The 25,244-nt window shown below is 42.3% G+C and overlaps 1 protein-coding gene and 1 non-coding gene across 2 annotated transcripts in view; one reads left to right on the top strand and one right to left on the bottom strand.

Annotated features, from left to right (window-relative positions):
- The window catches only part of WDFY2 (WD repeat and FYVE domain containing 2), a 194,522-nt gene that overhangs the window by 145,609 nt on the left and 23,669 nt on the right, over positions 1-25,244 (bottom strand). The gene's annotated exons all lie outside the window — the stretch shown is intronic.
- On the top strand, positions 8,266-8,428 carry LOC133762679 (U1 spliceosomal RNA). The gene has a single exon (XR_009866345.1). It is a non-coding gene; the product is annotated as a U1 spliceosomal RNA (small nuclear RNA).

Here is a 25,244-nt window from a genome sequence, read left to right as displayed (position 1 = left end):
TATACAAAATATATCAATATATCAATATATACAAAACAATTCTATTTTGTATATATTGTATAAATATCAGAATTGTAAGAAAAATGTGTTATTTTTAGGATAAAGCAGATACACCTTTTTATTACACAACTTAAGCTAAAGAAAGGGTCCATTTCTTCCAACTTTAAAACAAAGCAAACTAAAATTCAAGAATAGAAGTTTTGTACCCCAAACATTTACACACAAAGATGCTTCCACAGGTCCTCTTCACTGAGGAGGAAACCATCAGACAGACACCAGGAATGTGTACGGTTTACATGCTGTTCAGTCAGAGTATACTGGTATTAAGAGAAGAAAAAACTAAAGTGTGTTTTCTAGTCTCTCTCACACAGTCACTCAACACAGCACTTCTAACGAGAGACTGGAGGACAGGGGGCTCCCCACACACTATACAGCTCTGCAGCAGAAACCAGCTGCAGGTCCTCTAATTCAGTTCAATTCTGACACCATCTACCTGGAGACAGCCTCAGACCCCACAGGTGAGGCTTAGTCCCACAAGATTGTTCCTCACATCAGGCGCCAGTCCCCAGCCCCGGGTGTGACCAAAGCTGTAAGTCAAGCTTCTCACAAGCCCCACCTTGGGCTTGATTTGCTAGAGCATCTCACAGAACTCAGGGAAGCATTTTACTTATATTTACTCATGTTGCTATAAAAAATATTACTAAGGACACCTCAAAGGACACAGCTGGACAACCAGAGGGAAAAGAGGCACACACAGGGCGAGGCTTGTGCAAGGGGGCACAGAGCTTCCCTGCTCTCTCTGGGTATGGCATTCCCCCTGCACCTGAACCTGTTCACCTACCCAGAAGACACTGGAAACCTGTCCTTTCCAGTTTTAATGGAGGCTTCATTACATCGGATGACCAAATGATTAAATCAGGCCATTGGTGATGTGCTCGACCCTCAGCCCTAACCCTCCAACCTTGCCTTAGTCTTTCCGATGACCAGTTCCCATCCTGAAGCTTTCTAGAAGCCTGCAGCCACCAGTCATCTCATTAGGGCACAAAAAAATCTTATGCTAGAGAGTTTAAGAATTTTAAGAACTGTAGTTCTGGGAATGGGAAGGCCAAATATGTAATTCACAATAGCATAACTTGGCCAGAAACTGCCAAGCTTAGAGTATGAAGGTATACACAGCCTGTCTTACCATGTCTGCCACCGTCACCTCTCCTACCGGGATGGCCTCCTGACTGACTTGTGTGAGAATTTTAAGTTAAATCTCCCATTGCTCTGCTCAAAACTCTGCCACGGCTCCACTTTCTATCAGATAAAAGCATAATCTTTCATTCTGTGACATCCCCTGAACTTCATCACCTAGTACATGTCTGTCTGTCTGTCTGTCTCTCTCTCTCCACCCCAGCCCAGTGGCCTCTGGCTGAACAAAGCTGACCCTGCCACAGACCTTTGCACCAGCTGTTCCCTCTGGCAAGACTCTTGCCCAGATAGCCCCACGGCTAATCTCATCTCCTTCAAATCTCTGCTCAAACATCGCCTTTTCAGTGAGCACTACCTGAGCCATTCCTTTTTAAAAAGTAGAAACTTCACTTCCTTGCTTGCTCATACCTACTTTCCTGGTCCTTTGACCCTGCTCTGTTTTTTATTTTCCCACAGTGCTTATCACCTTCTAACATATTCTATATTTATCTATTATGATTATTTATTTCTCCACACAAGAACATAAGCTCCACAGTGGCAGGGATCTTTGTTTTGTTTACTAATATTCTCTGCCTAAAAAAGTGCCTGCCCCAGAGTCAGGGGCTCACCAGTATCTGCTGAACACATGAGGAACTGAAGTAAAATAAGCAGAGTGGAAGTGGCCTGGTGCTATAGTCATATCAAGATCTCAACACAGAAGATTCTTGCTACTCAACGCAACAAATGGAGCCAGGAAAAAGCAAATCACGAGTCACAAACTGCAAAAGCAGTGACTCCCACCACAGTTCTTGGGGACAGAACTATAAATAATCAGTTAAGGCCTCCGAGTTTGGGCATCTCAGATCTCATTTGAAGTCCTGCTTTTAACAAGTGTATTTGATCAGAATCCAGCAGTAATCTGTCCACAACTGCCCCAAGAGAAACGTGGCCTGGAGCAGCCTCGGATTAAATGAATCAGTTTCACCATATGCTGGTTTCTCCCAACCTGATCCTTTCTCTAATCCTTTATGCTTTATCAGATTATCTCAAAATAAGGTTCAATCACTTCAAAGACAGCTCTTGAGGGGCCAGTCTTGTGTCATAGTGGGCAAAGCCACTGCCTGTGACACTGGCATTCCATGTGGGCACCAATTCATGTCCTAGCTGCTTCACTTCTGATCCAGTTCCCTGCTAATGGCCTAGGAAAAGCAGCAGAAGATGCCCCAAGTACTTGGGCCCCTGCCACCCACAGGAGGGATCCGGATGAATCTCTTGGCTCAGTCTGGCCCAACCCTGGCCACTGCAGCCATCTAGGAATGAACCAGCAGATAGAAGATTCTCTCTCTCTCTCTCTCTCTCTCTCTCTCTAATTCTTTCAAATAAATAAATAAACTTTAAAAAAAAAATAAAAAGACATCTCTTGAAAGAAATGTTGGGCAACAGAGGGAATACTGTCTATACCTCTTTATGGTGCCCCCTTTATTTCAAAGCAGAAATAGGATGGATGTACTGAATAAACTACTTCATGGGAAAAGGACCCATCCCTTAAAAAAAAAGGGAGAGGAGGAAGAGGAGGAGGAGGAGGAGGAGGAGGAGAGAGAGAGAGAGAGAAGGAATTGCCTGTAATAACTGCCTATTGTGGAAGGACAGGAATGGCCACAAGGTTGGGAGGGCAGAAACCACAGAGCACCCAAAATTTCTACTGGAAAAAAAGGTAGCTTCTCAAGGTGTGTAAGATATGCATTCATTCTGATGTGTGGGGCACGGGACTGAGGGGTGGTATTCATTGATGACAGAATGATGAGAGCTGGCCGATTTACACCCTAAACATTCACTGAAGAGCTACTTGTTTTTTTTTTTTTAACTTTTATTTAATGAATATAAATTTCCAAAGTACAGCTTATGGATTACAATGGCTTCCCCCCCCCATTACTTCCCTCCCACCCGCAACCCTCCCCTTTCCCGCTCCCTCTCCCCTTCCATTCACATCAAGATTCATTTTCAATTCTCTTTATATACAGAAGATCAGTTTAGTATATATTAAGTAAAGATTTCAACAGTTTGGCCCCACATAGCAACACAAAGTGAAAAAATACTGTTGGAGTACTAGTTATAGCATTAAATAAGAGTGTACAGCACATTAAAGACAGAGATCCTAAATGATATTTTTTAAAAATTGATTAATTTTCTATGCAATTTCCAATTTAACACCAGGGTTTTTTTTTTTTCATTTTCAATTATCTTTATATACAGAAGATCGATTCAGTATATGCTAAGTAAAGATTTCATCAGTTTGCACCCACACAGAAACACAAAGTGTAAAAATACTGTTTTAGTACTAGTTATAGCATCACTTCACATTGAACATCACATTAAGGACAGATCCCACATGAGACATAAGTACACAGTGACTCCTGTTCTTGATTTAACAATTTGACACTCTTATTTATGGCATCAGTAATCTCCCTAGGCTCTAGTCATGAGTTGCCAAGGCTATGGAAGCCTTTAGGGTTCGCCGACTTTGATCTTATTCCGATAGGGTCATAGTCAAAGTGGAAGTTCTCTCCTCCCTTCAGAGAAAGGTACCTCCTGAAGAGCTACTTGTAAAACACACACACACACACACACACAATATCAACATCTGCATCCAAGGAAAATCACAGGTGGTTATTAAAAAATGAGGAAGACCTCTCTCTATAACTCTTTCAAATAAATAAAATAAATCTTAAAAAAAAATAAAAGGGGGCTGGCGCTGTGGTACAGTGGGTTAAAGCCCTGGCCTGAAGCACTGGCACTTCATATGGGCCCAGATACTCCTCTTCCGATCCAGCTCTCTGCTATGGCCTGTGATAGCAGTAGAAGAGGGCCCAAGTGCTTGGGCCCCTGCACTAACATGGGAGATCTGGAAGAAGCTCCTGGCTCCTGTCTTCGTATTGGCGTAGCTCCGGCCGTTGCGGCCATCTGGGGAGTGAACAGCGGACGGAAGACCTCTTTCTGTCTCTACCTCTCTCTGTAACTCTTTCAAATAAATAAAATAAATCATAAAATAAATAAATAAATAAAAAATTGGGAAGAGATTTTTTTGAAAGTGAACTCTTAGACAATATTCCAGGAGCTGGAATTCATTGACTGAATCCTCATCACAAATCCTATGAAATATGTGCTATAATCACACCCATTTTAGAGATGAGGAAAGTAAGATACAGAGCTCTCCAGGTCCCCGCCATTCTTCCTGCTGCTCTTTCAGGCTCCCTTTCATCTTTCCAGCGTTGCTCTTACTTGACTTGTCCATTCATCCTGTTTGCCCACGGCTGCCCTGGTTTATGCCCCAATGGCATTGTCCATTAACAGCACTGACCCCCTCACTTTTTTTTTTTTCAACTGCAAAAAAAAAACAAATGAAAAACGCCATTTTAATACAATTCAACCTATCTCCACTCTTTAAATTGTCCTGGTTTGGACTATAAATAACTATATGACCACGCTTCTCTTCCTCTACAGTAACAGTTTACTTACCTGCCTCCTTGACTGACTTGTGAACTTTTTGAGAATGGTTACTGTATATCCTATGTTTTTATGCTCACCATCCAGCATAGTGCTGGGCATACTGTTAATAAATGTTTATTAAATGAATGAATGAATGCTAGCCTAAAATTCCTACTGGTTCATTTTCATTTTACAGAAGGAGTTTGCCTTCCACCAGGTGTAGAACTGGAAACTCATAAACTGTTCCAATTGTATGCAACGTGGATCATGCAATTCGAAAATGTGCCAAAGCTGAGTGTGTGTTGCTGCCCGGGAATATCCATTTACCCACCAACGGGCCACCATCAGAGGCAGTGGATGCAAGGAAATGTGCATGGGCTTATAAATATTTGGACAAATTTACAAAACTGAAATAAAGAACAATAATAAAAGGAAAGCAACTACCTACAGGAAAAGGGGCTCACAACACAGATAAGAATGTCAAGGGTACCTATTAAATATTCTTTTAAAAATCAGATATTATCTTTAGGGATGAAAATACTACAAAACTGCAGAGTGAGCATATGGCTTCCTGGAGTGAATTATAACACAAATGTGCTTTGAGTTAATACTGTGCCTTTGTGCAAATGGAACTAATGATGACCTCCAATTTCAGCACAATTTTATAAACCTAAAATGCAGTGTTTAATTGCTCCCCTCTCTGTCTCACAAGCTCACCTCCTTTTTCTACATCAAGCTAAAATGAACAAAAAGACAAAACTAAGAAAAAGGACCATAGTCCAGTTTTTAATTGATTTTAAAAAAACACTCGCACTGCATTGTAACTGACTGTAACTAGGAACAGTCCATCTTCTTAAGGGAGTTCTTCTTTTTTTTTTTTTTTTTTTACCCTCCATCCAAGTTTTCCAGTCATTAGTACCATGTGGCTGTTAACTGTATCTTTTCTAATAGTGTCTGTCATTTGTGCCTGAAGGAACCCAAAAGTACCAATCTGGTCAGTGAAGGAGTCCAGAGACTCTCCCCCCAGAATACGGCACCATGGCACAACGAAGTTTAAATCAAAGAGACTTAGAAAGCTGCAAATGCTGGTAGAGGTTATTTCTCTGACAGCCCATCATCTGCTTAAATTCTGGACCCATCAAGCAAGAAAACGATGACTTCTGGTTCCTCCCCTGAGTTTCCATTAACTAAGCTCACGTCCCAAGAAGAGAGACTGAAGTCTGTCAACACACCTTGAAAGACTCTGGTTACACACCACCATTTTCTATTTTGGTCCCATTCAACATTCCAAAGAAAGCCATTTATAAACCACAGTCCATTGTGTGGGACAAACAGGTCATCATACATCTCCAAGCCCACTGAGTTCTCCTAAATATAATTTTGAAGCTCTCCAAACTGCTGACATTTTCCCTTCCCCTATAGACATGGGGCACGGAAGCTTCTCAATCATCTGGGGCTATCAGTAACTATGGTATGTAATCACATGTAATACATATGATGTCTTTCCCCTATTTAATCCATTTTGTCAGTTAATTCCAGCGAAACTTCAGAGGCAGAGGGGCAGTTCCCCTTCATTCCTGTACCCACCATCACACTGTGTCCTTTAAAACTTTCACCCAGAGAGCTGAGACGATTACCCCCTATCCCGTTTAAAATATAAAGGATGAAAGAATCTTCAGTTCAAAATAATCTTAATTGCTTCAAAATCTACTTTCCCACGTAATCAATGCACCTTTAAAATTTTTTATTTATTTTATTTTATTTACATGAAAGAGAGAGGCAGACAGAGAGATCTCTCATTTGCTGGTTCACTCCCCAAACATTCACATCAGCTGGGGCTGGGCCAGACTGAAGCTAGTGTCTGTCATTGTTTGGGTCTCCCAGGTGGGTTCCAGGGACCCAACTACTTGAGCCATCACCTACTGCCTCCCATGCTACACATTAGCAGGAAGCTGGAACAGGAAGCAGAGCTGGGACTCAAACCCAGTACTCTGATGTGGGCTGCAGGAATCTTAAATAGCATTTCAACCATTGTGCCAAACTCTTGCCCCTGAAAAAAAGTATATGTGAGAGCTATTAATGTACTTGTATGGAATATGACCACCCTACAATCTATCACAGGTAACCTTTGTTCAAGCAGGGCTTCTGTTAAAGCAAAAATGCAGAAAGGGGAGAGGCAGGGAGAAGAGGAAGTTTTACCCGCTTTCTCCAAAGAAAATGTATTTTTCCAAATCTCTCTCAATAAAATATAGTGAAGCCCATAGGACTTGATCAGAGTTTTACATTAAATGCAGTTCTAATCTGACAGGATGAGGAGAGGGGGAACTAGGAGCGCCACAGGAAGGAGAAAGGTGCAGGAACTGAGTGTGTCCAGTCTTCCCTCACGCAAGGGTGACAGAAATCCTGGGCTGGGAGTGGGGGGTGGCTTCTGGCACACTCCCCATTTAGGATTCTGGGAAAAGACTGCCTTACAGGCCACAAGTCATCATCCCTGGGTCAGCCATATCAAAGAAAAGTCAGTGCTACAGCAAAGTCAGAACAATAGCTGGAGTTCATTTATCTTCCCTCTGTGGTCCTGACGTTTGTTTCCACTTTCTGGATGACAGCAAGAAGAGTGAGTGGATGCAAATGGGGTGGGATGATGGGTCATGAGCTGCAGGAGTTAAGGCTCCCTCAGTGGGAAGGGAAGGGATGATGCCACGGCAAAGGCTGCAGGCAATCACTAGGTCAACAGCAAGACCTGGCAGACACGGGGGGAGGCGAGGAGGACAGTGACAAGCGCCTAGGGCTGCAGAGCCCGTCAGCAGCCATGACAGAAAGGAGACAGGCAAAGGCCAGGCAGAGTCCTCCACAGAGGGCCCAGGCAGGGGTGGCCTCCCTCAGCCAGCTCTAGCCCGAGCACAGGTCAGAGCAGCTGCTCCACAACAGAGCTGAAAATGACCAGGGGTGGCTAGCTGGGTCTACAGAGTCCATCAACTCACTGGCCCCTCCTCACCCATGTGCCATCCTAGTGAGGAACATGGAGGGCAAAGGGGTTAGAGAATCAGAGAACTTTATGTTTTTTAATGAATTTACCTAAAAGTGATTGAAATTGTTGTATCTTGACTCATTTCAATGGATTAGCCACATTTTAGCACTTTCATTTCTATACTGGGAAGGAATTTATAAAGATCTTAGATGATTAGAAAATAAGGGACCGTTCTCTCTACACGTGTGGTACATACACAGCCAATTTCTCTTGACTCAATATATTTGAGGTAGAATGAGAGCGAGAGAAATTGGTTGTATTTGAAGGACCTCATTTCCATGATGCAATTTTGGGTGGGGTGGGAGGGTGCAGATTCTCTACTAAGTACCTTCTAGAGTTCTTATTTGCCTGCTTCTGAAGATGAATAAGGAAGGAGAAAAAATAGCTGAGACAGAAAGGAAGGTTAAAGAAAGAGACAGGTGGCTGGCGCTGTGGTGTAGTGGGTAAAGCCACCGCCTTCAGCGCCGGCATCCCCTATGGGCACCGGCATCCCATATGGGCACTGGTTCTAGTCCTGGCTGCTCCACTTCTGACCCAGCTCTCCGCTATGCCCTGGAAAAGCAGTAGAAGATGGCACAATACTAACCTGGCAGGGGAGACACCATGATCAGCAGGTGGTTTTCCCAGGGCGAGGCTCTCCCATTGCACTGCGGGAGTGCTGACCCCTGAGATTTCCCCACATGTGGGAAACTCGACTGCAGAATTTGTGGTAGTGGGGGACTGCGTGCGCGCTCTCCCCTGGCTTTCAAAAAAAAAAAAAAAGAAGATGGCGCAAGTCCTTAGGCCCCTGCACCCACGTGGCAGACCTGGAAGAAGCTCCTGGCTCCTGGCTTTGGATCGGCCATTGTGACCATCTGGGGAGTGAACCAATAGATGGAAGACTCCCCTCTCTTTCTCTCTCTCTCTCTCTCTCTCTCTCTCAGCCATCTGGGGAATGAACCAACGGATGGCAGACTCCTCTCTCTCTCTCTCTCTCTCTCTCTCTCTGTAACTCTGACTTTCAAATGAAGAAATAAAACTTAAAAAAAAGAGAGAGAGATGGGAGACATGGTTTGCTTTTTTCTGCTTTGAGCTATTCTTTAGCTCACCATTACAGGAACAACATTTTAGAGCAGCCAAAGCATCATGTATTTTGCTTACTCCTCTAACCTTACCAAAGGTGGCTAAGCTCCAGCAGTCTTGTGATTGCTGCTTGATGAAAGGTATGTGGCACTGTCCCTTCCCCCTCCAACACTCCTTCCTCTAGTACTCACAATGGCGACAGGCAGGGAGGAGGCCCTCCAAGCGGTTATTGTTCTGCACTGGCAAACCTCCCATCTCCTACAACTGTGATCTTCTGTGTGCAGGGAGATTCCAGCAACATTCTGTGAGAAGATGGGTTAGTCAGCCCCAGGCTGATGCTGGATGCTAACAAGGAGAATCTGGGATGGAATCATGAGTGACAGCAACAGGTGGGTTCACTGGTACACGGGAGACAAACTGTACTGCTTTCTATCAAGTAGGAAAGCCCTCTAACAACCAACAATTATTTTAAGATCCACCAATTATTTCTAAATCATAAAGATCTCCAGATTAGGGGTCAGGTGGTACAGCTGACTCCAAGTCCACTCATTTATTCAAACATTTAAGATGGTCCCCAACTTATGATTGTTTGACTCAGGATTTTTTGACTTTACGATGGCATGAATACAATATGCATTCAGTAGAAACTGTACTAGGACTTAAATTTCGATCTCATCCCAGGTTAGTGATATTCTGTACAACACTCCCTCATGATCCTGGGCAACTGTAGCAAGCCACAGCTCCCAGTGACCCACATGCCATCGCAAGAGGAGCAACCAATACCCTAGAGTGTATCATGTTGCTCATGTCTGATAGGTCACTAGTATGTGTTTTCAACTTCAGAAATTTCCCATTTATTTCCATATAGGTTAGGTTTATCAGGACATAACCTCATCGCGGGTCAAGAAACATGTGTAACTTTATTAATAATACACTGTGCAACATCCCTGCAGATCTATATCAGGCAAGATACAACCCATTCCCTCAAGAAGTGCAAAAGCTAGAAATGAGGACAGACTTGAGTAAAGCACCATCATGCCGATTCTTAATTTATTATTAATATCATTGCCACTAGTGTGAAGAACAATGCCACCTGCTAGCCCAAAGCAAATTTCTGGGGTAACATATGTAACAGTGCTGGCACACAGTGTCAAAACAAAAAACAAAACAAACAAACAAACAAACAAAAAAAGCTAGCTCTTTCCTATCCTCTCTGTACTGAAACTACTAAGGAAATATCTCTTAACACAGGGGCCTGAGGATAATGAGACAAAATTCTGTTGAGTTCATAGAGTGCTTGTCATTCATACTCCAGAGGCAACTCAAATTTTCACATTAAAGTGTACATCTACATCAACCAGGAAGTGACTGCTTGGTTGAATAATGCTAAGTGAAATTAACAGTAAATAGAAACACATCGGCAGCTTCACCTTTTATAAACAAGTTTCTTTAAGTAAGGCAAAAGCTTAAGAGTTTTTGCTATTCTTATAGCTAGAGAAGAAAAATAAAAACAATAAATCACACACATTAACACAGAAAATTTGAGGCCTAGGAAGTTAGCCTGCATCACAAAGAAATCAAGCTGCAGACACATTTCTTGAAATTTGTAAGACTCAACCTAACCTTTATTAAAGTGGAAGGAGGGATTTCCTGTCTCCTCCCAGATGCTAGGAGAAAGGTTTGTCTGTTTTATAGATGTTCCATGCTGAGGAATCTAAGAACCTGAAAAGCCTGTTCACTTATGGCGGAGCAGGATGGAACTACGGTCCCGGGCTGAGTCCTTGGGGACCTGGAGGAAAAAGACTGAGGATTCTGGGGAAAGAAAGGAAAAAAGATCAGAGAGGGAGGGGGAACTTCCTGATGTCCAAAGGACAACTTTGTACTGAGTGATGGCTTTCTGGATATCGCAACAGAAAAGAACTCTGCCCTTGGACTTCATGTGTACAGGGCTTGGCTAAAAAGATTTCCTTTCTTGTCATGGAATGTTCCCTCCCACTCAGCCAAATCCTACAAGCATAGCTAAGGAATTACTGTCGTAAAACACATCCGATGGCTAATATAAATAGGAATTTTTTATTAACTAGGTTAAGTTAGAGTTTTACTTTCAGTTTATCAGAGTTAACGAGGCCAGAGGCTTATAAAAGTGTACCGAGTACTCCGCTGAAATTTCCTTTATAACAAGCACTTTCTTCACAGAGTTAGAATAAACAAGGGTTTGGGGAGGTGTTAGGGGCTCAAAAACATTTAAGAAAAATTGTTCACGGAATCTCACTTCAAAACTAACTTTATATCTTTCACAGGTTTATTATAATGATATAAACAAAACAAGCAAATACCTATTGATTCAATAAATATGTAAACCACTTCTTAAAGTATTTTTTAAGAAATTCCTCTAGGGCCCTGTGCTGAGTACAGCACATAGTGGGTTAAGCCAAAGCCTGCAACACCAACATCCCATGGGTGCCAGTTTGAGTCCCAGCTATTCTGCTTATGATCCAGCTCCCTGATAATGCATCTGAGAAAGCAACAGAATATGGCCCAAGTGCTTGGGCCCCTATCACCCATGTGAGAGACCAGGATGGAGTGTCAGGCTTTGGCCTAGCTCAGCTCCAGCCATTGCAGGCATTTGGGGAGTGAACCAGCAGATGGAAGAGATCTCTCTCTCTCTCTCTCTTTCTGTAACTCTGCCTTTCAAATAAATAAAAATAATTTTTAACAAAAGAAAGAAAAAAGAAATTATTCCAGGGGCCAGTGGTGTGCACAGCAGGTTGGTCTGCAGCCTGCAAGGCCTGCTGGCATCCCATATTAAAACCAATTTGAGTCCCAGCTGCTTCACTTCCAATTCTGCTTCCTGCAGTTGTGCCCGGGAAAGGAGTGAAAGATGGCCCAAGTGCTTGAACCCCTGCACCCACATGAGAGACCTCTATGGAGTTCCTGGCTTCTGACTTCAACCTGGCTCAGCCCCAGCTGTTGAGACCATTTGGGGAGTCAATCAGTGGATGGAAGTTCTCTCCCATCCCTCTCACTCCTCCTCCCTCTCCTTCTCCTCCATCTCTTCCCTATCCTTAAGATTTAATAAATCTTAAAAAAAAAAAAGAGAAATTCCTCTAGCTGAGTTGTTACTGTATGAGTATTTATAAAAATACTTAGAACTATGTGCAAGCACTCTTCTAAAAGCTTTACAAATGCTAACTCATCTCACACTGGCTGTTTACAATGTACTAGCTGCCAGAGTGTTCACAAATGCTGTGATTCTTCTCCTGCTGAGCACATGGGAGGACAGTGCTCCCAGCCCCCTTAAATTCAGGCATGACAATAAGATTTGCTTTGATGAGTAAGTGGATGTGTGTCACTTCTGAGAAGAAGCCTTTAACAGTCACGGCAGGATGTGCCTAATTCCTCCCCCCCATCATGGTGAGTGGCACTGCTCAACCTGATAGGAGCTCAGTTAGCCACAGACTTTGTTAGAGCTGCAGATAATCGCAAGAGTCATGGACCATCAAGAGGGGAATAAACTTGTGGTCAAGCCCTTGAGATCTAGGGGTCAACAGTTACTGTAACTTAACCTACCCTATCCTCACTGACACAAGTGAGTGTTGAATAGTGAAAGCAGATTCTATTTCTTTTCCAATATTCGAGAATCCAGAAGTTCATTAATTCAGACTCTGGTCTCCTTGATCACATCATTTGCCTCCCCATTTCTCCCAGGAAGCAAAGTAATCCACATTTCACCATTTTGAGAATAAATTTATATATTCCTTTATTTAAAAAAAAAATCCACATTACGAGACAGATATTTGGCACAGTTGTTGGGATACCACTTGGGATGCCCCCATCCCAAATTAGAGTGCCTGGTTCAAGTCTGCCTCCACTCCTGATCCAGTTTCCTGTAAATACACACCACGGGAGACAGCAGGTGACAGCTTAAGTTCTTGGGTCCCTGCCACCCATGTGGGAGACCCAGATTAAGTTCTGGGCTCCTGGCGTTGGCTTTGTCCAGACCCAGCAGTTGTGGGCATTTAGGGAATGAACCAGTGGATGGAAGATCTCTATCGATCATTCTCTGTCTGTCTGCCTTTCTAAGAAATATAAATTTTAAAATTGCTTAATAAAATTGAATTCGACAGTAAAATAATTATTTATTTTAAAAACAGTGATTCATCCATGTAAAACAAACACAAGCACAGAGTAATTTTCCAGTGTAGAAAATTCAGATAATACTAAGTATAAAAAAGTAAAAAAAAAAAAAAAAAAAAAAAAAAAAAAAATCCAGCTAAGAAATGAGAAAAGGACACGGATAGGCATTTTTAAAGGAAGAAATACAAATGGCCAACATACACATGAAAAAATGTTCAGGATCACTAATCACCAGGGAAATGCAAATAAAAACTGCAGTGAGGTTTTATCTCATCCCAGCTAGAATGGTTATCATCCAAAAAATCAAAAAATTGTAAATGCTGGAGAGCATGTAAAGAAAAAGGTACCTTAATCCACTGTTGGTGGGATTGTAAACTAGCACACCATTATGGAAGACAGTATGGAGATTAATCAGAAATCTGAAAATAGATCTATCATATGATCCAGCCATCCACTCCTAGGAAAATAAACAAGGAAAGGGAATCAGCATATTAAAGTTACCTGTACCCCCATGTACATAACAGCTTAATTCACAATAGCTAAGATATGGAATCAACCCAGATGTCCATCAACTGATGACTGAATAAAGAAAATTTGATACATACGCACAATGGAATACTTCTCAGCCATAAAAAGAATGAAATCCTGCCTTTTGCAGCAAAATGGATGTGACTAGAGATCTTTACACTACTGAAATAAGCCAGCCCCAGAAGACAAATACCACATGTTTACTCTGATTTGTGGCAACTAAGAGAGAGAATACGAACAACAACAACAAAAAAACCCTTAAAAACTGACATCTTGGGATTTGATTATTGTTTATAGACTTGTCTATATTCCTGCAGAAGAGTGGTCTTTTTTTTTTTTTTTTTTTTGATTTAAAAGTATTTATTAGAATCAAGGACCTCTAGCCGCAGTAGCATGGAAGGGGCTTCCAAGAGAAGAAAGAACCCAAAAAACCTCAGAGCATTTGGGTTTTTAAGTACAATTTAGAAGGAAAAAAAACTTGACAATCAGATTGGCGGGGACAAAAACCATCAGAAGACCTGCTAAATCCTTTATCCTATCTGGTTTGCTCATGCTAAAACAAAAACATCCAGAAAGGTCCCACAGGTAACCTGCCTTCACAAGAACTGTGAGCGAAGATGCCTTCACCACTCCCTTGCTAATCTCATAGTAAATTTGTAAATGTGGAGATTCCAAAGGAAGGTGGGTAGCCTGTTTAGAACAGTGGTCTTTCTACTTTTTACTTATTGAATTCTTTATTTAGTGGAGGATTAAGCTTATGACTATAAAGTAAATTTAAAATATTATCTTAAAAATTAAAAAAGAAAGAAAAGAAGAGGGAGGGAGGGAGGGAAGTAACATTATATTCTAGAATCATTTCTATGAGCTAGATGAACTGTTTCCTTATTAATTTTAAAACAGTGAAAAATTAAGCAGACTCTTACTCTGATTCTTTCACATGCATATATAAACTTTTTAGGATATCATAAGAACAGTGTACATAATTCTTTGCAACTTGCTTACCTAATAGTCCATAGATAGTTTTCTAGTTAATAACTGTATTGTATGATCATAATGTAATCTATTTAAATATTTTATCTTGTTCCACATTTTTGTTTAATTGCAATACTATAACAAACACCTTGTAAAATCTTGCTAAAACTTCTTCAGCATGATTTGTTCTAAGAATTAAAATTTGGGGGCAAGTGTTGTGGCACAAGGGGTTAAGCCATTGCTTGGAATGCCCACACCTCATATTGGAATGCCAGTTTGAGTCCTAGCTACTCCAATTCCCATACAACTTCTTACTAATGAGTATCCTGGAAGGCAGTGGATGATGGTCCAAGGGTTTTAGTCCCTGCCACCCATGTGGGAGATGTGAGTGAAGTTCCTGGCTTTGGCTTGGTCCAGCCCTGGCTGTTGCAGACATTTGGGGACTAAACCACCAGATGGAGGATCCCTCTCACTCTTCTCTCTTGATCTACCTTTCAAGGAGAAGAAAATAAACAATAAAAAAAATCAAAATTTGGGGCCAGCACCATGGCATAGCGGGTAAAGCCACAGCCTGCAGTGCCAGAATCCCATATGGGTGCCAGTTAAAGTCCCAGATGCTCCACTTCCGATCCAGCGCTCTGCTGTGCCCTGGGAAAGCAGTAAATCATGGCCCAAGTGCTTGGGCCCTGTACCTACGTGTGAGACCCGGAGGAAGCTCCTGGTTCCTGGCTTCGGATCGGCCCTTGTGGCCATCTAGTGAGTGAACCAACAGATGGAAGACTCTCTTTCTATCTCTGCCTCCGCCTCTGCCTCTGTATAGGTCTGCCTTTCAAATGAACACATAAATCTTTAAAAGAAAAAAAAGTAAAATTTATTCCAAGAAGTAGGCTTATTAAATGCAATGATAAATAAATTTCATATCAACAAGGACCGCCAAACTACCAAAATGACAGTAGCAACTGTACTATCAATAGTACAAGGGTATTTTTAAAAGTTCATGGGGAAACCATAAACAAGTTTGTGTAAAAGTGAAATTAAAATACAGGGGTTGGCACAGCAGTTGAGACACTGCTCAGAATGCCAGCACACTGTATTGAAATAGCTAGGTTCCAGTCTAAGCCCCATGTCTAACTCCAGCTTCCTGCTAGTGCACACCCTGGGAGGCAGCAGGTAATGGCTCAAGCACTTCGGTCCCTGCCACCCACATGAGACACAGAATTGGAGCTTCAGCCTGGTCCAGCCCTAGCTGTTGTGAGAGTTTGGTGAGTGAGCCAACAGATGGAAGATAACATCTCTGTCTTTCAAATAAATAAAAATAAAATATTTTGGGGGCCAGCACTGTGGCGTAGCTGGTAAAGCCGCCACCTGCAGTGGCAGCATCCCATTTGGGCACTATTTCTTTTTTATCTTTTTTTTTTTTTTTTTTTTTTTTTTTTTTTTTTTTTTTTACTTTTTGACAGGCAGAGTGGACAGTGAGAGAGAAAGACAGAGAGAAAGGTCTTCCTTTTGCTGTTGGTTCACCCTCCAATGGCCGCCGCGGCCGGCGCGCTGCAGCCGGCGCATCGCACTGATCCAAAGCCAGGAGCCATGTGTTTCTCCTGGTCTCCCATGTGGGTGCAGGGCCCAAGCACTTGGGCCATCGTCCACTGCACTCCCAGGCCATAGCAGAGAGCTGGCCTGGAAGAGGTGCAACCGGGATAGAATCTGGCGTCCTGACCAGGACTAGAACCCAGTGTGCTGCAGGCAGAGGATTAGCCTATTGAGCCGCGGTGCCGGCCTGGGAACCATTTCAAGTCCCAACTGCTCTACTGCCTCTCCAGCTCTCTGCTATGGCCTGGGAAACAGTACAAGATGGCCCAAGTCCTTGGGTCCCTGCACCCACGTGGGAGACCCAGAAGAAGCTCCTGGCTCCTGGCTTCGGATTGGCGTGGCTCCGGCCATTGCAGCCAATGGGGGAGTGAACCAGCAGATAGAAGATCTCTCTCTCTCTCTCTCTCTCTGCCTCTCCTTCTCTCTCTGTGTGTAACTCTGACTTTCAAATAAATAAATAAATCTTAAAAAAAAAAAAAAGAAGAAGAAGAAGATGGCCCAAGTCTCGGGCCCCTGCACCCATGTGGGAGATCCAGAAGAAGCTCTTGGCTCCTGGCTTTGGATTGGCTCAGCTCCAGCCATTGAAGCCATTTGGAGAGTGAGCCAGCGGACGATGGACCTCTCGCCCTCTCTCTGCCTCTGCTTCTCTGTAGCTCTGCCTTTTGAATAAATAAATTAAAAAATAAAATAAAATAAAATACTTGCGAGTGTTTAGTAGTTGAGATACCAAGTACCATATCAGAGTGCCTGAGTTCAATACCCACCTCCAGTTCCTGACTCTAGCTTCTTACTCATGCACTCTGGGAGGCAGCGGAAATGGCTCAAGTGATCCTGTTCCTGCTACCGATGTGGGAAACCTTGACTGAGTTTCTGGCTCTGAGCTTCAGCACAGCCCAGCCCAGCCATCTCAGACATTTCACAAGTGAAGCAGCAGATTGGAGCATTCTCTCTCTCTCTCTCTGCCTCACCATTAAATACATTTTTTAAAAAATTTAAATAAGTTCACTTTGATGCAAAATAAAATTTGAACTCAATGCATAGTGTTTTTTCATAAAATGTATTTTCCATGGATTTTTTGAAGATGCCTGGTACATGGCAGTGCCTTTTCTCCTTTCATCCTTACAAAATTTGATACCATCAAAAATATTTATCAAGCTAGGAATCAAAAGTAATCTTTCAGTGTTTCCTTTACTTGGCACTGATTTCAATATCTGATTCTGACTTTGATTACCTGTCTATTTTCTTTGAAAAAGTATCCACCTATACATATTTTTGGTTTTTAGTAGTAGGATTAATTTTTGTTTTTTGACAGGCAGAGTGGACAGTGAGAGAGAGAGACAGAGAGAAAGGTCTTCCTTTGCCGTTGGTTCACCCTCCAATGGCCACTGCGGCCGGCGCACTGCGCTGATCTGAAGGCAGGAGCCAGGTGCTTCTCCCGGTCTCCCATGGGGTGCAGGGCCCAAACTTGGGCCATCCTCCACTGCACTCCTGGGCCACAACAGAGAGCTGGCCTGGAAGAGGGGCAACCGGGACAGAATCCGGCGTGCCAACTGGGACTGGAACCTGGTGTGCCGGCACCGGAGGCGGAGGATTAGCCTTGTGAGCTGCGGCGCAGGCTGGATTAATCTTCTTTTAATTATTTATATGTAGAGGCTTTTATCTATGATGAGTACTTTTTAAAGATTTTATTTATTTATTTTTTTAAATATTTTATTTATTTATTTTTTAAAATATTTTATTTATTTATTTGAGAGGTAGAATTACAGACAGTGAGAGGGAGAGACAGAGAGAAAGGTCTTCCATTTGTTGGTTCACTCTCCAAATGGCCGCAACAGCCAGAGCTGCGCCAATCTGAAGCCAGGAGCCAGCTGCTTCTTCCCAGTCTCCCATGTGGGTGCAGGAACCCAAGCACTTGGGCCATCTTCTACTGCTTTCCCAGGCCATAGCAGAGAGCCAGATCAGAAGATGAGCAGCTGGGACTAGAACTGGCAACCATATGGGCTGCTGGTGCCACAAGCAGAGGATTAACCCACTGTGCCATAGCGCAGGCCCCATGAATACTAAAGTTTTTAAATATATGTTGCAAATATTTTTTCCAATTATTTGATACTGCATTTCTGAATGGTGGCTTTAAACACACATTTTAAAAATATTATTATATTTGTCAAAATTTCCCATTATAATATTTGGGTTTCAAAATATAGTCCTTTCAATTAACTGCAAGCGGGGCAGGCATTTGGCACAGCAGTTAAGGCGCCCACATCCCATGTTAGAGTGACTGGGTTCAAATCCTGCTCTGCCCCCACTCCCAGTTTTTTGCTAAGTTACAGCCTAGGAAGCAGCAGGCGATGGCTCAAGTAGTTGGATCCTTGCCACCCATGGATTGAGTTACTAGCTCCTGGCTTTGGCCTGGCCCAACTCTGGCTGTTGCAGGTATTTGGGGGGTGAAATGGGAGGTCTCTGTCTCTCCACCTTTCAAATTAATTAACCAATTAACTGCAAGTTTAGTAGGTCAACTGAGAGAACATAGCCACAAAGAATATGATTAATTGTGCTTTTTTTTTTTTTAGCTGTTCGAAGACACACTGAGCTTACTTTATGGTTTTACATAATGCAAATATAACCCGGATCTCAGAGTGCTAAGGTGCTCAAAAGCAACCGGTATGGCATTCAACATGTTGTACATTTTCTATACATGTTCACTGATTATACTCCTCCCGAGTTCTATCAGTTCAGCAAAAGCAGACACAGAACTCTTTTTTGCAACACTTTCCAAGAGCATTCCAACTGTACTCAGGTGGTGACAGCAGGGCCAGCCACATTTCCCAGCCCTGTATGCAGCTAGGTGTGGCAGCATGACACAGTCGTGAGTAAGGAAGTCTAAGCAGAAGTCATGAACTGAGCTTCCAGGAAGCACTCCTAAAGGAACAGGCACAGCTGGCATATGCCTTTTGCCATCTGCCCTCCTCCTCCTTCCTGCCTGGAAGCCAGACACAATGCTGACTAGAGAGCAGCCATCGTGAGACTTCCAAATGACAAGATCACTAAGGATGGTTGAATGGCAAAGCAGGAGCAATTTGAGTCTGTGATGGCTTCCTGCAGCCACTGACCAACAATGGAATGCCCACCTCTGGACTTCTTGTTATAAGAGAAAAATAACCCCTTCACTTGTTTGAGACATTATTAACGGGTCAAGTTTTCTGTTCATTATAGTACAATATAATATCTACACTATAGGGGCTCACACATCTTCATGTAGATTTTAAAACACAGTTTCCATTTTTATAAATTCAGGTAATTTCTGAAAGAAAAGCTACACTGTTGGAAGAACAAGTTCTCCATTCACAGATATTTTTAATTTAAAAAGGAGAGGGGTGGGTGTTTTGGTGCAGTGGGTTATGACACTGCTTGGGACATATGTGCCCCATAGAGGGGTGTCTGGTTCGAGTCCCAGTTACTCCTTTTCCAATCTAGTTTCCTGCTAATGAATCTTGAGAGGCAGCAGATGATGGTTCAAGTGTTTGGACAGACCCCTGACACCCACACAGAAGCCCTGTTTGGAGTTCCTGGCTCCTGGCCTCGCTCAACCACGTCCTGGCTGTTCGGACATTTGGTGAATGAACTAGCAAGTTGGAAGATCTATCTCTCTTTTTGCCTTCCAAGAACATAAAAATAATAAACAAACACTTTTTTTAAAATGAGAAATCAAGCCATTCAACACTTCAAACAGGAACTTGGGAATTACCGTAAGGAGTCAGCAACCAGTAACACATGATGTCTCCTGTGCTAATCTTTTTGTTAAACTACCCCTTTTGGGATACTCCATGGCTTATTTTAGTTGTGACTTAAAATTTTAGGGACACAGACGTTTCAGTGAAAAAAAAAAAAATCATAGCTAAGGAAAAATTCTAAACAGTTATACAATATTGAATTTTCATCAATAGTTCCCAAGAATTTTAGCTCACTCATTTTAAATGAAATTAGGAATTGGAAAAATACTCCAGAAGATGACCAGTGAAAGTCCCACCTCTGCTCAAGACCATATTCTTCAAAGCATTTCATTAATTTGGGTTCCTGCCACCCACCTGGGAGATGTAGACTGAGTTCCAGGTTCCTGGCTTCAGCTTGATCCCTGCACTGGCTGTTGTGGGCATTTGGGGGGTGAGCCAGCAGAAGGGAGCTCTCCTTCTGTGTGTGGGGTGTGTGTGTGTGTGTGTGTCTTTAAAAATAAAATTTAAAAGAAAACTTTTTAAGTACTTCACTCGACAAGGGAGGAAAAGAACACCTGAGAAAACTGTTTAACCCCCGTTAGTGGGAAGAACAATCTCAAAATTTAGTCTTATTTGTGTCCTCACTACAGCCAGCCCACCTTCAACCCGGAAGGAGCATAAGGGTGGAAAGAGGAGCAAACAGTCCATGGAACCAGGTCCTCTCCAACATGGCAGTCACTTCCACTTCAGAAAGCGGAGGTGATGGGAGTCACAGACTGTCCCGCCTGGAGGCTGGGATATCTTAGTCATCTTTGCTGCTTCTTCCTTATCAGCACCAAGAATAATTTGCCTTTCAAAAATACCTAACCCTCCCCCATGACAGTGTTTTTCACGTGGCATTGGATATTTTTAAATTGGATTCTTCAACTATGAATAAACTCACTTACTCAGACTAAATACTGTCCCGATTTGCCTCTGCAATAAGGGGAATGTAGCACATGCTACGATCACAATCTTTTTACCCACCTCCAGTAAAGGAAAGGAAAAAGGAGCTGAGAAGAGGGTAGAAACAGAAGAAGGCCCACAAAGAATGCCAGTGCACAGAACATCGTGTATGTGGTCTACCATAAACTCTCCGGGTTAAAAACACCTCCAAAGCCAGACATAAAGCCCCTACTACTACTCCCTCCCAGTCCAATGGGCTGGACAGTTATTTTAACTTATCATTTTACAAATGGACCACATCATTCTTCAGAATTTAGTATACTTTTGGAAATACATGCATCTACAAGTGTAGGTGAAATTTAACAAACTATGTGAAATGTAGACCCATAAAACAGTAACAAAAAATTAGCTGTAAAAGGACTTCTCTTTCAGATTTCAATTTGTAAATATAAGTTCTAATTTATGTCAGCTAAGAAGAGCACATAACAAAAACGTCAACATGAATTTCAATGCAGTATCCGTATCCGTTACAGGTTATCAACCACCAAATAGTATATCTAAAATGCACTTCAAACACAGGCAGCGTTGTTTGTACAAAAGCTACACAATGGAGCAGGCAGACCATTAGAGTAGGAATAAGTATATGTGTTTTAATTCTGGCTTCAAAAGTGAATTCACCATCTAATGATCATTCCATTTTTACTGAGTCCCAGTTTCCTTCCCTGTAAAATGGGAATAATGACACCAGTATCAGTGAGGGTGATCTCAATTGGAACGAGGAAAATTTCTGGACTAGTAACAAGAAGTCAGGCAGCAGGGCAGCTCTAGGGTTGGTTCATTTGGTGGCTGGTTGTTTCCAACTTTCTCTTCCATCATATTCAGCATATCAACTTATTTTCAAGCTATATCCCCTTGCAGTCACAAATATACAAGTAGCCACTCCCAGTAATGACAATAGGCAACATATAAATTTCAAAAAGGGAGGATTTTCTACCAGATGTATTTCCTACCTTACCCACAGCAGATGTCCCCTCTCAGGTCCCAGGCAAGAACTGGGTCACCTGCCTAGGCCTAAACCAACCCCTGGGGAATGGAAGGAACTTACCCCTAACAGACTTGGACTAATCAGGATTTCGTCCAGAGTCATGTGGGAAGGGGGTGGACACCTGAGCAAAATTGGGGTGTAGCCAACAAAAACATGAAATAGGCAAGTGGGCAGATAATCAACAGTGTTAGGAACCCCTTACTTCAAAGTACTATAATGAGAATCAAACAAAGCGCAAATAAACTGTAAACTACAGAATGTTTTATAGATGTGAGAGATTATCATTCATTTAAGGAAATCTGTTAGGAAACGAAATAAAGCCTTAATGATGAAATCAAATATATATTCAGTGAAAATTATAGATAATTATTTTTTAAAAGATCACAAAATAACAAACTATAATGATCATCATTTAAATTATAATTTAAAAAGTGAGGGTATTTTTTCAAAAGATTTATTTATTTGAAAGGCAGAGAAACAGACAGAGGGAAAAGAGAGACAAGGAGAGAGCACACATGCCCAAAAGAGAAATCTTCCATCTGCTGCCTCACTCCCCAAAAGCCACAACAGCCAGCACTGAGCCAGGTCAAAGCCAGGAACCAGGAACTTTCCCTGGGTCTATCTACCACATGGGTGGTAGGAACCCAAGTACTTGGGTCATCTCCCACTGCCTTCCCAGGCACATTAACAGGGAGCTGGACTGGAAGTGTAGCAGCTGGGACTAGAACTGGCACTCCAATATAGCAGGCTTGTGTCTTGAGCAGCAGTTTAAATTGCTGCACCATAACATGGGTCCCTGAGGTTCTGAGCTACTATGACTATATGCATTCTTCAAGTACGTGCAGAGTGACCAAGTAAAGCATCAGTAATAGATTTTACAAGCAACATATATTTTCATTCTACATCCAACAAATACTTTCTGAGCACTTTTTATGTAGCAGGCACTATTCTAAGCACTGGGGATACCAGTGAACAAAGCAAACTTTCCACATGGGGGTGCTTACACTGTATACTCGGCTGCATAACAACTTTTGAAGATAAACATTCTTAGCTACTAACATATGTTGAACTCAAATCAGTAAAACACATATAACTTTTAATTAATTACAATCACTTTGGTTTTTATTTACTTCTCCTACTTCCCCACAAAGAAATAAAACCATAGATCTGGGGTGGGGTGGGGTAGAAAAAGGTCGTCACCAACAGAACAGACACATGGTAACCAGACTCCTCTTTGTCATTTTTTTCTCCTCAATGCTGGGCTACTGACAAAAAGCAGATGCACACTCCATTTCTGAAAATGGTAGTTGCAAAGTTCAAAACTAAAAGTGACACTATCTAAAGTCTAAATCAAAGATACAGCAACTACAGATAACCAGAGAATCAGTCATAAGAACATACCACAATGTAGGTTTTCCACGAATGCTGTCCATTTAACAGACAAGTAGATGCGACATCACTCGTTTGTCTAAGAATGGTACAAATAAATGCTACATTCACACTAATCCTAATCAAACAGGATAGGCATATTACTGGATACAAAGAGACAAAGAGGTCTTTGCTGCCTTATGCCTCCAATCTGCAAAAATAGTGCAATGCTACCAAAAGGTCACATCAATTAAAAATGACATATATGAAAAAAATGAAATATATTAACTTTAGCAAAAATCTATCTCCTGGGTTCTAGTTAAAAGAATACCCTCCAAGGGTAGATGTCTGGCGCAGTAGTTAATTAACTGTCTGGTATGCCCACAGCACACATGGGAGTCCCTAGGTTTGCGAGGCTCTACTTCAGATACCAGCTTCCCACTATTCCACACCTAGGGAGGCAGCAGACGATGGCCCACATACTTGGGTCCCTGCTACCCATGTGGATTGAGTTCTGGACTCCTGGCTTCAGCCTGGCCTGACCGCAACTGTTGTGGGCATTTTGGGGAATAGATGGAAGGTCTTTCTCTGACTTTCAGGAAAATAATGTAAATAAAATATTTTTTTAAAATTTCTTTAGTAGCCTTATACAATACATACATAATACTTATGCACATTTATTTGCAGGAAAACCCCTAAATTTTCTAAACAAACGAGTGTTCAGTAGGGCTTTTTGGAGATTGATTTTACTTTACTCAAGGTCATACTAACTTCTTTTTTTTTTTTTTTTTTTTTTTTTTTTTGACAGGCAGAGTGGATAGTGAGAGAGAGAGAGACAGAGAGAAAGGTCTTCCTTTTTGCCGTTGGTTCACCCTCCAATGGCCGCAGCGGCCGGCGCATCGCGCTGATCCGAAGCCAGGAACCAGGTGCTTCTCCTGGTCTCCCATGCGGGTACAGGGCCCAAGCACTTGGGCCATCCTCCACTGCACTCCCGGGCCATAGCAGAGAGCTGGCCTGGAAGAGGGGCAACCGGGACAGAATCTGGCGCCCCAACTGGGACTAGAACCCGGTGTGCCGGCGCCACAAGGCGGAGGATTAGCCTGTTAAGCCACGGCGCCGGCCTAACTTCTTTCTTTTTAAATCCAGAAAGACACTAGATTTCCTATACCTGTTTTAAGTAGAAGTAAATGTGAAGCAACTGAGTCAACCAGCTGGCTCCCCTGCCACTAGTGTGAAATACCCTAATTAGGAGCCAAATGGCAAACATGTATTACTCTTCTCTTAAAGTTTTAACTTTGGAGGCTGTTTTTGGGGTGCAATGGGTTAAACTATAGCCTGCAATGCCAGTATCCCACAGGGGCCATCTGGGGAGTGAACAAGCAGATGGAAGATCTGTCTCTCTCTCTCTCTCTCTCCTTCTGTATGTGTGTCTCTGGCTTTCAAATAAAATAAAAATTTTAAAAACATATTAAAATAAAAGGTTAAATAAACAAGTAAAATGTTGTACAAATGTTCCCAAAGACCCAACGAAAGGGTCATTTTACTATATTAAATACATAATCACATCATGCACTAATACATTTTTGGTCAAAGCTAGGAGTCTGTAACTCAATCAGTCTCCCAAGTGGGTGGCAAGGATTCAAGTACTTGAGCCAGCATCTGCTGCCTCCCAGGGTCTGCATTAGCAGGAAGTTTGATTGGAAGTAGACTAGGACCAGCCCTGTGATATGGGCTGCACTGAACACCCACCCCACAGAAAACAGAAAACAAAGTGACACCAGATATGTTTACGTACATTTGTAATTTTTTTAACTTTTATTTAGTAAATATAAATTTCCAAAGTACAGTTTATGGATTACAATGGCTTCCCCCCCCCCCCCATAATTTCCCTCCCACCCGCAACCCTCCCAACTCCTGCTCCCTCTCCCATTCCATTCACATCCAGATTCATTTTCAATTATCTTTATATACAGAAGATCAATTTAGTATATATTAAGTAAAAATTTCAGAGGTTTGCACCCACATAGAACATAAAGTGTAAAATACTGTTTGAGTACTAGTTATAGCATTAATTCACAGTGAACAACACATTAAGGACAGAGATCCTACATGAGGAGTAAGTGCACAGTGACTCCTGTTGTTGACTTAACAAATTGACACTCTAGATTATGGCGTCAGTAATCTCCCTAGGCTCTCTCGT

This window comes from Lepus europaeus, chromosome 6 (assembly GCF_033115175.1).
Source record: "Lepus europaeus isolate LE1 chromosome 6, mLepTim1.pri, whole genome shotgun sequence".
NCBI lineage: Eukaryota > Metazoa > Chordata > Mammalia > Lagomorpha > Leporidae > Lepus > Lepus europaeus.
This window is presented reverse-complemented; position numbering and strand designations above follow the sequence as displayed.